General features: G+C 37.7%; 1 protein-coding gene and 1 non-coding gene across 2 annotated transcripts in view; one reads left to right on the top strand and one right to left on the bottom strand.

The window, feature by feature from the left end:
• The window catches only part of LOC129769749 (histone-lysine N-methyltransferase 2D-like), a 71,081-nt gene that overhangs the window by 1,990 nt on the left and 53,530 nt on the right, over positions 1-15,561 (top strand). The window lies entirely within an intron of this gene.
• On the bottom strand, positions 13,927-14,068 carry LOC129763692 (U4 spliceosomal RNA). The gene has a single exon (XR_008741016.1). It is a non-coding gene; the product is annotated as a U4 spliceosomal RNA (small nuclear RNA).

Here is a 15,561-nt window from a genome sequence, read left to right as displayed (position 1 = left end):
AGGGATTTGACGTTTTAGTCGTACCCCTGTACACTGAGAGAAATAATTAGTAAATATAACGAATTTTTTGGTAAATACTACCAATCTATAGTCATTTTCGACCGTACTAATAAACACATATGTCAAGCTGAACCATGATTCGGAAGCCCAATATCGGCTACATTTTCTCGCCGAAAATGCACGTATCAGAATTATATCCTTATTATACCTCCGTATTGCCTTATGGGAACAATGAAAATTGTTAATACGCGCTTTTCTCACCAATTTTCAGATATGACAATATACAAGCCTACTAATGTTATCGAGTAAAATATACTAATCTCTGGTAGGGATGCGGGTTTGTTGACAATATGTACAAAAAAATTTGTACATTCTACTAATTTTGCATTACCAAATGTATTTAGTAGTTTTCGACCGAGGATTTTTCTAAGGGTATGAAGTTCATTTTTTATAGAATCTTCATTTTCGTTTTGATATTTGAACCGTCAGACTCGAATATTAATAGCGTATTACTGAGAATCAAGACATAAAAATTCAACGTCAACCAATTGAGAGTGAAATCGACTAGGGAGTTATCCTAGGGAGATGACTAGTGAGATTTTTTGACGTTTTTTTGGGCTCTGAACATCTTTCAAGGAATACAAAAATTATATGAACGCAACAAAAATATTAAAACTAAGAAAGTAACAAGCGTGTGAAGTGTGGAGCGGCGTTCCATGGCGTACACAATTTCAGCCGTTCTGATTGTCCGAACACCAAATAATCTATTTAATTTTTAATCGGTAAAGACGCCTCTATGGTATGAACTTCGGACAATCCAAAATAAGAACGGCACGTATCAGCTGCGTAAAAAGTCTGAACTTACTTTTAGAGTGATCAGATTGTATGTGCTAATTGATGTGACTTTTCATGAAATAAGTATTGTATAACTGATTCATAGCTGAGAAATAAAGGAAGTAACAGATAGCATTATTCAGCCATTCCATGCTAAACCGATATACTGGTAGATTTTCGTGAAAAGTGATATTTTTTTTGCTTTACCGCATAACATTAGACCTGTATTTTTTTTTATAGTTTACATGGTTTCGGAACCAAGGGCGCTATATTTTTATATTTCTCTTGAAAGCTTTTTCACATAACATATTCAAAAATCATAGGGGGTTATTTTTTTCGAAAGCATTGTATTTTTTCAGAGAAGACTAGCTAATTGGCTTCAATTTGATATGTTGATCATCGGAATCGGTCTAGTAGTTCAAAAGATTTTTGGAAAATGTGATTTTCGAGAAAAAGGGGAAAATCGATTTTTGGACCACCCTAAAATGGAAATGGGCATCCTAATAACAAATAGAAAAATACGGGTCCAATATTTTGCTATAGGAAACAAAACTACCGCTTCTCAAGAAAATCTGAGAACCACTACGGTTTGGCATGGAATGGCTGTATTGTAGCATGCAACAAATTCAGTTGATCAATTGTTAGAATAGGGGTTGCATTTTAAACTAATAATTCACTGTTTGTTAGATTTTACACGGATTTAGAAATTTACGCAGTTTATTTTTACGTGGATTTTGGAATTTACGCAGATTTTGGGATTTACGTGGTTTTTTACGAGCCTATCCACCGCGTAAAAAGAGACTCCAGCATAATTGAAAAAAAAAATGTGAATTAGTTCATGCGATGGACGTCTATAGTATTGGCTCTAGAAACACGACCGGTGCAAGTTTGGTAAACAAGGTTAATGATCCTAGATGGACGTCTATAGTATTGGCTCTAGAAACACGACCGGTGCAAGCTTGGTAAACAAGGTTAATGATCCTAGAAGCGCCTCAAAATATGTCAAACCCACCATGCGGCCGCCCGAAACTCTCGTGACTATATTAGACTTATTCGAGTATGGTCCACGAATCCCCGGGTAATGTGATAACTTTCTAACTTGTGGGAAACCCTATCGTGTGGCACATTAAATTACATCAAAAATCATAAAAAATGTCATTGTAAAAAAAACTGAGTATCTGGAATACTTCATGAGAATAGATTCAGAAGGAAATATTAGATTTAAGCATATATGATTGATTTCGGGTGTTTGTATTTGAAGATATGAAGGGCAATTTAAGAAAGGTCAATTCAAGGCTTTAATCGGATATTTATCGTTAAGTTCAAGTGTTTTTCACGGCTCGTGTTCGTTCAGTAACATAATTTGAGAGTTATTTAGCGCTGTCAAGAATGCTGGTCCAGTCGCAAGATGCGGACAACTTTTCGAAAATGTCGCGATTCAGCTTCAGAAGCAGAATGTCATCCAATGCACCGGGCCCCAAGTCAGTTCTGTTACATGTTAGGACCAAGGCAAGTGCACTAAATGCACGTTCCATAGAGACTTGATTTGATGGCGTGACAAACACAACCATAGCTACCTTAAAGAGTTCTGGCTGGGTCTCTCGTCGCATCAGCCAATACTGAAACACATCAAAACTATGGTTTTGCGGCAATTCTGCATCTAGCGCTTTCAATTGTTGTTCAAATGTTGAGTCATTCGAGCTTTTCGATGTTGAAAGAGTGCCACCAAAAAACTGTGAGGAACTCATCCAATTGGCTGCTATTGTTGGCCTCACTTTCCATGGTTTCGTTGCGACATGTCAATGGTTACAGTTCACTTTTCTGTTCAAGGTATCCCTAATGCCGGACCTAACAGATGCGAGAAATGTAGAAGTGTGTATATCGCTTATTGCTTCCCAAAGTAACATTTGGAATGCTCGTGACGTTTTAAGAATTCCGAGACGAATTCCTTATTACTCAGCCAGCGGTTTCGAAGAGATATTTTGACGTAGGATTACGTCTTTCGGGAACATATTGGGGTACAAATTGAAAAACGAATATCGATCGCATCGTGAAAAATGTCCAATTTCAAACGCTTATTGCTCAGTCATTTCATGACGGATTGATGAGATTTTTACATCAAAACATTGCGGCACTCTATAACAATTTTCCACCTTGAATAAAATAATATATATCATGTAATTAACTATCGAACAATTGAAAAATCTCAACCCTTATCCAAACGGTACTGATTGGTCGAAATTGACGTCATTTCTTTTTCGCCTGCTTCGCTTCTTTCGTTCCCCGATAAGTCAAATATTTGCATGGCGAGCGAGTGGGGGGCGCCTATTTCTCACATACCAACTGATATAAAAGGACGGTAGCATTTTTGGATCTCATTCTCGTTCAACGCTCAGATCGGCAAACATCTGGGCTTCTAGTGTGCAGTGTTCTACAAATCAACCAACACCATACGGTGCGGCAAAGGAGAGGAAGCCATCGGCAACCAGCGATGGATGCGGTGCGGCAAAGGGAGCAAAGAAGAGGAAGCAGCGGAGAGCATCGAATTAAATCTAGTGTGCATTGCTGGTGCGCTCCTCTTCACATCAACAATTGGATGCGGCAAAGGAGGCAGAGGAGCGAAGTGCATTGCATCGCATCGTATCACACCCGCTATCCGTCGTTTAGCTCGTCGTGGTGGTGCCAATCAAACCCTCGCAAATCGACGCACAGAAGCCGATGGCGCCAAAGTCAAGGAAAGCATCAGCGAATCCGTAAAAGCTACCGCTCCCAGAACTAAACTGCTACATCCGACTGAAACGCAGCAGATTCCGTACAACCCATTAAACCATTCCAGTCCTTCTCAGGACTATCAATTTGTTTTGAAACAAAAGAGTTTATTTTACTGTTTTCCACTTACCACAAAAACTATATAAAACCGATCAAAAATACTGTTTATTTTTACATTTTCTACTAACAACTAACATGGAACGTATCACGTCAAAAACATACGTTTCATCAACCACCTTTTACTGGATTTGGCAAAAGAAGCGAAGGACATATGCATGCACGTATATAACGGAACGCTCCAGTCATACACAGCCCGTTAGGGATGAATGACCTTTGGGTTAAAGTCCCTTAAAAAACAAGAACGAACGATACACAGCCCGTATCAGACAAATGCATGAAGGAATTCTATAAAATAATATTTTTGCGATGCCTTTGCGCCATCTACACGGGCGAGTAGCACCATAGTAGCAAAAAATGTCGAAGCTCGTGACATCTGGTAGCAATATTTTTCTTCTTTTGAATTATAGAGACTTTAAACTTTACGTTCATTCGTCTCTAGCCCTGAGAAGGGCCCTTGCGAAGAAAACTAGTTCATACTCTTTCTCGACCTATCTTTAGAAAGACATTTTCATTGTCGCTCAGCACTCCTCAGCAAACGAGTCTGCTTTCGGTGGCACCAAGCGACACCATGAGCAATATTCTTTTAGGGAGGCAGATTAATCTCCCATCGAACTAGAAGGCTCGAAGGCATATTGCCTGATGTTTCTACCAAAACACATCATTCAAACACATTTTTTTTCATGTGCAATTTTCATATAAGATTTTTTGACGTTGGATTACGTCTTTCGGGAACATATTGGGGTACGAATTGAAAATCGAAAATCGATTACATCGTGAAAATTGTCCGATTTCAAATGCTTATTGCTCAGTCATTTCATGATGGATTGATGACATTTTTGCCTCAATCGATTTCGGTACTCCATAACAATTTTTTATATTGAAGAAAATAATCTCATCCCCTATCCTAACGGAAATACCCTCTTCTGACTGGCCGAAATTGACGACACATGCGGCGAGTCCCTAACAGAGACATCAAAACCAAGCTGCCTGGGGGAAATCGGTATTGCAAATATATTAAAGTAGGGGGATCTTTTGTTCCTATCGAAATGTGTTCCCTAACAGAGACATCAAAATCAAGGTGCTCGGGGAAATCGGCATTGCAAATATATGCAAGTCGGGGGCTGCTCCATGAAATTTCATATCAATGACCGATCGTTTATTGTGAAAAATTTAGCACAAGTGTAAGTGTAAAATTGTATATGGTAGCAGTTGTGCTAAGTATGACTTGATATATGAAACGATTTATTTTAATTTCCTAAAATTAAAAACCAAGGAGTGTTCCCGTTCGAGAACGGGTCGTTTAGTTTAAGCTGTCTGTTTTTTTGTTCATTCTCACCCGAGGGAGGTTTATACGGCGAGAAAAATGGGAAAAGTGAAGAAATATTCGAAAAAGTAATTTCCCATATCCTCTATATATAGTATTAGATGTTGTTAGTCCAATTAAAATTGAATTGGGTTGAATAAACACTCAGAAAGTAAAAATTATAAAAAAAGAATACCTTTTCCATTTCAAATATGTTTTCTCTATATTAAAGTAACATGTTTTTACTGATGAGGAAAAACTATAATTGTGTTCGGTATTGGTAATTGTCTTATATTACATTGGTGAGTTTTTTTTTCTTTATTTCATGCATACATATCACAGGAGGTATCTCGTCTAGGATCACAGAGGGCGGTTTTCATCATATATCGTTCCACTTCGGTATATTTCATCTGATACGCACCATCCAACGACTGTTTACCATAAACACTGATGGAGTTAACATACAATACCTAACAACCAAACAAAACGGCCCTTTTCAGGGCCACCATATCATTATCAAAGAGTTTAACGATGTAATTCTTAAAACATATCCAAAATCAACAGATAGTCTAACGGAATCCTACGTCAACTATGCGGTCGTGTCTCGGACACAACCCTCCTGTGACTTTTTTTTTTTCGTTTATTATCATCAACCAGGATAAATAAAAATCAGGCAGCGAAACGTGATTTTCTTGCATTCTCTTAGTACAAAGAAAAAGAGTCTCGAAGGCTGCACGTATTGGTCTACGAAATCCCAGTTTTTCGGATTGAGAGCTGTAAAAAGAAGAGATTATAATAAGCCATAGGCAAACAGTAGAATACTGATTTATCTGAGACGCATCATAAACTTACCGAGCTCAGGAAACTGGAGAGCCAGTTGATCAAAGAAGCTCCTTAGGCGAAGAAAGCTATCCAGCATCATATAGACACCTCCCCATCTTGTTTGCCCCCGAACAGGCGGAAGATTGGCGTTATGATAATCGAAATGTGTCTTGTACTTGACTGATTTGCGCATTTTGCCACAGCTGTAATTTCTTCGACAGATTCATCACTTTTTTCAACGACGTCCAATATAGCCAATTGTAGAGTGTGAACCGTACATGGAACTAGGTTCAGTTCATCCTGTTCAGTCGAAAGGGCTACCGAGAAATCCCGATCTTGGTTGTTTTCGGCAACTTCAGTGTCAATTTCGTTTTCAGGGTCGGCTTCTTTCTTTTCTGTGTCATCTAAGTTAATCACATTCTTCAGCTGCAGTGAGATTATGAAATCGAGTTTCTGCTTCAACTTTCTTACAGCGGTCAACATATTCGCGGCATTATCACATGTGACTGAGAATATTTGCTTAGCGTTAACTCCGTACGTCTGGAAAATCTCTAAAACGTTAGATTTCAGAAAAGCAGTTGTTTGACGATCTTTTATATCAATCATACCTGCAATGGTAACATAAATGCATGAAAATTGACGTTTTTCCACTGTTTATGCATTTGTTTCCTACCCTGGCATGACTGCTGCCTATTTTTATTCAACAAAAACACTACCGTTTAAAGAACCTGATTATGTCGTTCGAACGACGGTTTTGCCGTCCAAGAAATATTGAACTTTTATTCCAAGCACCTATTCTGAATTTCACATTTCAAAAATCAAGCTAGAACGCTGTTAGATCACTTTTATATATTTGCCATACATAAATTATCCTCGGTGTACACGAGAAAATAATTCGAGAATAATAATTCTTGGTTCCAGCACTCGCTTCAAAATATTGTTTGATTCATGCTTCTCATAGGACTCGAACACTTTCGTAGTCATATATGGGTGACATCCCGTCACCAAATAAACACCTGCTTGCTTACAAAATAACAGCGAATCGCATAGAAAAAGCATTAATATATAAATGCAAAGTATGTACTCCAGAACAAATTCAAAAATTGTCCCCTCATCTCACCGTCGCCCACCCTCGACAGATAGTAGAACACCAGATGCTATTCCTGGTCATTATGCACAATGCTACAGTGTGTGCGAAAACACTCGGTTGAGACAACGGTACCCCTTATCCTAATCCGTAAACTATCCTGTCCCACAAAAATTGTTGCCCTTTTAACCTCGAGTATACATAGCAATTAGTTCCATTTGCCACCTTTTTTGAGTTTTGAATATATTTAGATTTATGTTTATAATGTGTATGTGACATAAATGTCGATAAATACAGAAACATATTAAGGTTCCAGTGAATTAAATGCTTATATTAGAATCAGAATATGTGTGAATTATTTGGTAAGTCTTTGAGCCGTTTGCGATACAGAAGGCTTGAAGTCTGCCAACCTCTTGGTGCCTCCTCTTGGTGGTTCCACAGGCGTGTGTTCTATGGTTATCATTTCGGTATTCTGATCAAAGACTGGTATACAAGCCAAGTACAAGGCTGTTGTATCCGAAGCCTTGCTCTCTAAAGCGATAATCTAGCAATATTGATTGGTCTACTCTGATATCTGACCGAAGATCGACAAATCGCTTTACCAGCATGTCTTTGATTGGACGAAACAATTATATCGAGCGATCATGATTTTGAACAAACTTGTAGCCTCCTAAAATCACTAAAAATATTCGATGTGCAACTTGCTTCACTATTTTTTTGTCCAACGTATTTTTTTCCTCATCAACGAATCAGAGAAGGATTATGTCCAATCATGACATTATCGAGATGAACGATCGACTTAAACGACTTGTACCAGATATATACCCTACTGAACGTTATTCATCCTTACGTTGAGGAAAACATATTCGATTTGAAGTAAAACTTGTTCTGTACCTATTGATAATCGTTTCATATAGAATGTGACCATTCTGAATAGTCATTTTTATACTTTCAAATGGCTAGATGGCAATAAAGCGCCATCGAACCAGAGGAAGTTATACTTATGAGTAGTTTCGCTCGCCACACAAAATCTGCCAACTCTGCCCTTCTCATCCCGAACCCGAACTCATAGCACACGCTGTTCTTCGTTCGTAGAAGGCTTCTATGATAGTGTGTGCCCCATGGCAAATGGTCTCGAGATATATTCAGGATGAAAATATACCAGGTGAGCCGAAATGTTCACTTTGTGGAAGAGATGTGCTATTACATGCAAGGATAACGTTAACGTTTTTGAAAACCATCAATTCACTTTTCGAAATTGGTTAAAAACGACTATTTTATCGAATCGTCCCACCTCACGCGAAACGACGCTGTGTAGATGAGCACGTTCAACATACATTCGCAACCTGTGAAAACAGAGTGATGCACATACACAAATAACTGGCGAACTAACGAATTAGCAGCAGGTTAGCAAACAAAAAAAAAACGCGAGGAAGTCGTCCGTTTATGATGGAGCCGCGTTTTTTTGTTTTTGTTGACATGTCGTTTAATATGAGGCGAGGAAATGCCAAAAATTAGTTAATGTTATTGAATGATTACAGCACTGTTCAAATGCGCCATGATGGAGAAGAAAAGTAACTTTAACGTAACATGAAGGGATATTTGTCTGTTTTTTTTTTATTAATTCGTTTATTTTTACAGGCTCAGTTACTTAAGTTTAAAGGAGCCGAATTCTTAAATATAATTTAAAACTATATATATAAACAATTTTTCTTACATCTATGGTTAGTAAGGTGGAAAACCGATTACTCGCGGTGTATATATTTGTCTGTTCGCGCTGTTCATTCTGCTTTCAAGGGGTGAACATTTCATCTACAAAATCAAGATAACGTATTCATTGAAAAATGAACTAATTCCGGATGGCGATGAAAAAAAACTACAAAAAATAATTCAATGGACCAAATTTCTCTCTCGCTTTCTCTCTGAGAATTTTTACTTCATGTTATTTAATTTAAGTAATTGATACGTAGCACTGAACTTTACTTGACCATTTCTATATACATTTCAAGATATTTCCACTGAAATACGATATACGACCAGGAATGACGTATCCGATTGCATCTTTTTCTTATATTTTTTAATATAGTACGAGTTTTAACTGCTCTATTAATTATATGCCAGATAGCCGTGCGAAATAGCAGTTGCTTATCATCCAAACAACCGGAGTTCGAATCCAATCGGTGCAAATTTTCTTAACCAACACCACCATTCATTTTAAATATTTATATCCCCCCTCCCACTGAAAGTCAATTGAATAATTACTTTTTCTAGAATCATGAAAGTTGTTATATATACAAATGGCGTTCCGTGAGGTTATAAAAATAATTATAACCTCATGAACGTTTCCGCCATTCGTTTTTTATTTGCCTGTAGTAAATCGTATATACGTATACGTATCACAAAAGTCGTACTAGATGCATGTGTAAGTCTTTTTTTTTTGTTCTTTATTATGGAGACTTTCAGCCGTAGGCTGGTTCGTCCCGCATGTGTAAGTCGTACAACCGTATAGCTATGCGATTTAATGTTTTCTGGATATAAATGCTTGCGAATTAGTTTGGATGAATTTATGTGACATATATGCACCTAATACGATTATTGTCATACGCATATACGATTTATTATCGACAGAGAAGAAAAACAAATGGCGGAAACTATTTACGTAAAATTTTTAGCCTTACAAATCGCCATTTGTATACTTGAGAATATTTATGTTTGTAGAAATAAGAATTGACCTTTGGTGGAAGGAAGATATACATGTTTAAAATGAGTGGTGGTTGATAAAATTGCTCCGATGGGATTCGAACTCTGGTTGTTTGGATTGTCGGGCAGTAGCTATGTCGCACGGCTATCTGAAATATAATTCTTGAGCAGTTAAAACCTATACATATGGAACTGTAGAGATGCAGATGAAAACTGCCTACGGGTCTGCTGCCATCTCTCAAATGATAGAGATTCACTTCTCCCTAAATCACCACCAAACGTCGACACTTTACATAAGTCATCACAGATATTGATATGTAAAATTCCTACTACACTAAAGTCGCTTTTTATGCGATTATGCGAACTGCCTACGGGTCTGCTGCCATCTCTCAAATGATAGAGATTCATTTCTCCCTAAATCACCACCAAACGTCGACACTTTACATAAGTCATCACAGATATTGATATGTAAAATTCCTACTACACTAAAGTCGCTTTTTATGCGATTTTTTACGCGGATTTCGGAATTTACCTGTTTTTTTTACGCGGTACGTATGAACCGCGCAAGGCGTCGTGCACAAATGACGTAACGCTAAAAATCCGGACCACCTCCCCCCCCCCCACGTAACGCAATTTCCTATCTCTGATACACAGAAAGTAATGCAACATCGACCTCCCTACCCCCTCTCCCTTATCGCGTTACGTAATTTGTGCACGACGCCTAAAAGAAACTCCAGTGTAAACAGATTTATTGTGCAGATTTAGGAATTTACACGGTTTTTTCTTACGCGGCACGTATCCCCAGCGTAAAAAGCGCCTCCAGTGTACTATGTAATATGTCGTCCATTGCGGTATAATACGATTTTCCGCAGCATGTAAACCGATTTTTCACCGTAGAGGTCGGATTTGATTATATGTAGATTAGATTATATACAGTTCCAAAAAAATCATATTTTTTTATATAATATTTCGAACATGACTTATTCCAAGCGAAAATCTAATTTTTCAACGTTAAAGTGAAATTTAGTTGACTATGTGAATTCTAGTTGAAGATTCACCAGGAATTGTTCAAAATGATATTGCAGCGAAATTTAAAAAGATAGAAGTTGGGTGTCAACAGACGAATTGTAGAGCGCTTAGAGAGCTTCAATTGATAGGAACATTCAAGTTGAATAAAATTGAATAAAATTAAGAATAACATCTTGAAAACCACTATATTTTGAGTTTTTCGCTACTAAAATGTTACTTAAATCCACTAGTTTGGTAGTTTCACAACTGTATAAAATTTTCTCATCTTTCAAATGGAGGCAACAGAATTGTCCTACGTAGCGTCATTTTTGAAATAGAGCCAGTTTAAGGTAAACAAAGCCCAAAACAGAGAAAAAGTTCAATAACCCTGTCATTGTTGAAATTCGAATACATCCATAAAAGGAGGAAGGAAGGAATTTTATGGCTTCAAGTGGAAGAATCAAAAATGTAATTCTATCAAAGAAGAATTTCATTTCGAAAAACAAAAAATTTTTTTGACTCGATTATATACAGGATTCGATTATATACAGTGGAAAGAAGTCGGAGACTGTATATAATCGAGTCCGCCCTGTACTACACTAATTAAAATTATACGTTTATGCGACTCACGAGCTGCATTTGCTGGGGTTTGTGCGCGATCTTGAGGGGAAAGCTTTTCTAGTGCCCCGGGGACCTGTAATTGATTACCTCCTCACAAAAACCGCGATGCAACTGATGCAATTTGCATTTAGACCTGAGTAGTGTTACCATTTTGTGTATCACTTTGAAAAAGATCCTCATATTTACCGTCCTGTTATATTCCATCTAATTCGACAATTATGAGTTGAACTCAACATGATAAGACAGTCCCCCTTATTCCACGCGGCGAGTGTCGTGAGATAGCAAAATTTCTCTCTTCATTGTGGAAGCTACCTTACTTTTCAACTTCTTTTTGATACCCGAGTCGATAACATACGAGGACACGACTACAAATCATTCCTAGTGACAAACTATAGTCACGCTATTCGCCTACGGGAATGCAGTGACTTGAGCCATCTCACCTCACTCGCCGCGCGGAATGAAGGAGATTGTGTTTAGGAATGAAGGAAAATAAAAAGTTAGCTATTGTTCATAGACCAGGTGTTTCATCTCGATATCGTGAATCATATCTTGTCTCGCTAAGAAGCGCATTCCGTAAATGAAGATGAATAAATAACATATCATACGTATCGCTGTCCTAACATTGGTTGCATTTAGCGGAACAAAAACTGTTCCCACGTCGTCGAAAATATCATTTGAAATACAATTTCTCCAAAACAAAATGAATACCCACACAATCACTGACTAATCCATTCGCTTAAGTACCACCCACGGAATCCTTTGCTTCCTATTTTTATACCGCAAACAGAAATGCGATAGAACAACACGAACGCACACGACCTACGATAAAAAGGAAATTGTCATCGGCACACTCATTTTAGTGGACTGCGTTTGTTGAAGAGATAAACAAAGTGCGCTCTTCGAGAGAGCCGTGTCTGCAAAGCCGCCGGGTGATACCGTGGTGCCACCACGAAAACAAGAAAGCAATTCTCGGCAATAAACATGTCGTCTGTGGTATTTTGATTCCATCCACTCTGCGCTCCGCGCTGAGGTTATGTGTGTAATACAGTGATGGCGAGAATAATGGATACACAGTCATTTTTGTCATGCCATTTTTTCCTATTTGTTGTTTGCTATTTTTTATACTAGCGCACTACTACTTTTATGGGATTTCTTAGGGCCAGTGCCTGCGAGATTTTATGTGATTTTTTAGGGCCATTGTCTGCGAGATATATGTATAGCTATTTTTAAAAATGATGGCGTCTAAAAAATAATTTACTTTTTTGATATCACGCTTCAAGTGAAGTCGCAGATTCAATCCGTTTACGGGTAGTGAAAACTAGGAATGAAACGGATATCCGGTAACTATCCGGTATCCGGCCTATCCGGCCAATATTTGCTATCCGGCCGGATAGTGAGTCACCGGATATTTGTAAAAAAAACATTATTTCTTATTAACATAAGATAAACTATAACACAATAGCATATAAACATCATTCACACGTGATTAAAAATAAGGTGTGCTTACTGACATGTCAAAATGTTATTGAAATTGATTATCAACTCATTTTTTTTTTATCTCATTTATTTATTTATTAGGCTCATTAGCATTTTAGCTGTAACAGAGCCGGGTTTTAATCGTGTACATGTACATATGTTTATGTTTCTATAAATTGTAAATTACACAGTAGTTAGTAGTAGCCATTTAGGCGTTAAGTTTTCTGTTCCATTACATTATGGTAAATTACACAGTAGTAGCCATTTAGGCGTAAGGGTATTCTTTCTGTTCATCCATTGTTCAGCAGACCGGACAGCGGAGACAGTTGATATTGATCATTGTTGAGTTATTTATAGAACAGCAGCCCGATGTGTCTTGCAGAGCAGAGCAGTTGTATGGATGAATCGATCTTATTTCGACCGTGGATCGATTTCCATCGCTGATGATGGTTGCGTGGACGTAGTTATTCTATAACAACACAAAGATGGTCAATTGAGGGCCCTGAGTTGAACTCACGATCGATCGCTTGGTAAGCGAACGCGTAACCAAGTGGCTACGAAGACCCCCTATTATCAACTCATATCATCAGAGTTTTATTAAGCTCCATCACTTTCGTTTCGTTTAACGTTTCATTGAAGACGGCAATGAGCTGTTATTCTCAGAAGGTTTGTCTCGAGATATTTTTGTAAGATGATTTTGATTTTAATGATTTTGTGTCTGTCTGTTTACGTTTCGAAAACATCTAAATGGTTTAACCTGAACCTCGTATATGAAAAAGTTGCAATCAGATGATTTTGATCTTCTTCCAAGTAGTTAAAACGACCTCTCCAGCGTTTAAGTATGTACTCATACGAAGTAAGTTCGGCGTTCTTTGTGCAGTTTAGTCCTTATCCAAATACTTTTTTGATGCCTCGAATTGAAATCAGCTCTAATATATAAAAAGCCAACGCACTTCTCCGCCGAGCCTAACATTTGTTGAGTCTTCAAATTAGTGAATTTGTCGCCGATCATAATAATTTCGATTTATGGTGAAGTCTCTCTCAAACTATCATCCCTGAAGACAGTTCTAAGTTTGTTCTCAATCTCAATAAAAATAATTGATCGCTGGTTGCATGTAACTCTTACTCTTACTCGGCCAGCATTAGAATTATCTCAATACACTTACAAAAATCTACTCATTATAACATAAACCATTATCAAAAAAAAAACTGTTCCAAATTTCTTGTAGAAAACATGATACACTATTAAATAGGATGTTTTTTTCAACTAGCAATAACCACACCTCGGTAAAATCTCATTGGTCACGATATCGTCACTGCGCGAAGCTAGATAAGACATTTATTCTAAACGAAAAATTCAATATTCGTTCAAAATTTTTATTCAAAAATTTATTTATTTATTTCTTACATTTAACGCTTTATTGTCCACATTCTGGAATAATTTTTGTCGTAGAACTACGTCTTTCATTGAAGATGTCAAATCAGAAAACAGGTCTCGATTTTATGAGATAAAGTTAACGTTAATAACTATTTTTGCCGCGAACGGATTTTGGCGATTTATATACCAAACGAATCGGAAAATGCTATATTTGTTTGATATGCTATACATTACAATCCCCTGGTGTGTGAAAGGTTACAATTCATAAAAACAATAAGCGTTTCCATTTCCCCATATATTTGTTCTACTGACTTGTGAGCTTTTCTACCCGTGCTGTCTATAACGAGCAACTTTTCGTCGAACAACGAAGGGGAAATCGTAAGATTTAAAGTCTCCGTGAACAAAGGAAAAAAAGAAGAGCGAAGGGGAATATTTTCCTAGACTATAAACAGTGGATCTCGCTGAGGCAAACTTTCATTCTTCGTGAAGACACCAACTAGACAACACTGTTGCTGGGCGAGCTGGACGGCGAGGCATCGAATGCCTTTCTCAATGCAATGCGGGTGGAGGTGTAATATGAGGAAAGGGTAGAGGTTTCCAAGGGCCTTTTTGGAGACTAGAGGCGAATGAACTGAAGAGGTTTAAAGTCTCTTCAATTCAACAAGGAAGGAAGGCAAACTTTCAGTATGGTTCTAGATACGAAGCAATAAGCATCGTTTGTTCTACCTTGTTTCCACCTTGTTTACCTTGTGCGCCATCATACGTCTTCGTTTCGGACTGAGCTGTGAACGCAACCAAATTACTCACTCGCTGGTGTCTCTGGTATTGCAATCATTGCATCAAACTGACGCCATTGCATTAATGTTTTGAGCTACACAATTGTGTGGAGAGTCATCAAGCTACGCTATCGTCGGCTCACCAAGGAAATAAATGTTCTGGAATGTGATTTTTGTGATTTTGTGATTTGGCTTCGTTTGCCAGTAGCAAAACTTTCTCCACTAATGATGACAGCTGCGCTTATCTTGAGCATGAGAAAGTAATGCAACTTTTTTAGAGGTCAGTAATATTAACAGAAGTGTTTTTTTAAGAATAGCGCAAAATGATGAGAAGTGTTTATATTTCTAGTAGCTTTAAGCCACCAATGTATGGCTCTGTATACATGCTATGGCGAACGCTTGTCTGGCGCTTGGTTTACGTTGTACGAACGATGTCTAGAGATGCGATTCCACTGAGATTCAGAACTGAGATACTAAATTACATGTAGCATGATATTTGATACTTGCAAGTGTTGTCATTGTTGTTGTTTCCATGGGGTGCCAAAGATATATTGATGTAGTTATGAGATGTGGAATAACGGTGCTGGTGCAACAAGTATGTAATCGACTGTAGCAGAGTCTATGTCAATTGCGAAAAAGGCCACCGGAATAGCGTTCGAGATAAATT

Source organism: Toxorhynchites rutilus, chromosome 1, assembly GCF_029784135.1.
Source record: "Toxorhynchites rutilus septentrionalis strain SRP chromosome 1, ASM2978413v1, whole genome shotgun sequence".
NCBI classification, from domain to species: Eukaryota; Metazoa; Arthropoda; class Insecta; order Diptera; family Culicidae; genus Toxorhynchites; species Toxorhynchites rutilus.
This window is presented reverse-complemented; position numbering and strand designations above follow the sequence as displayed.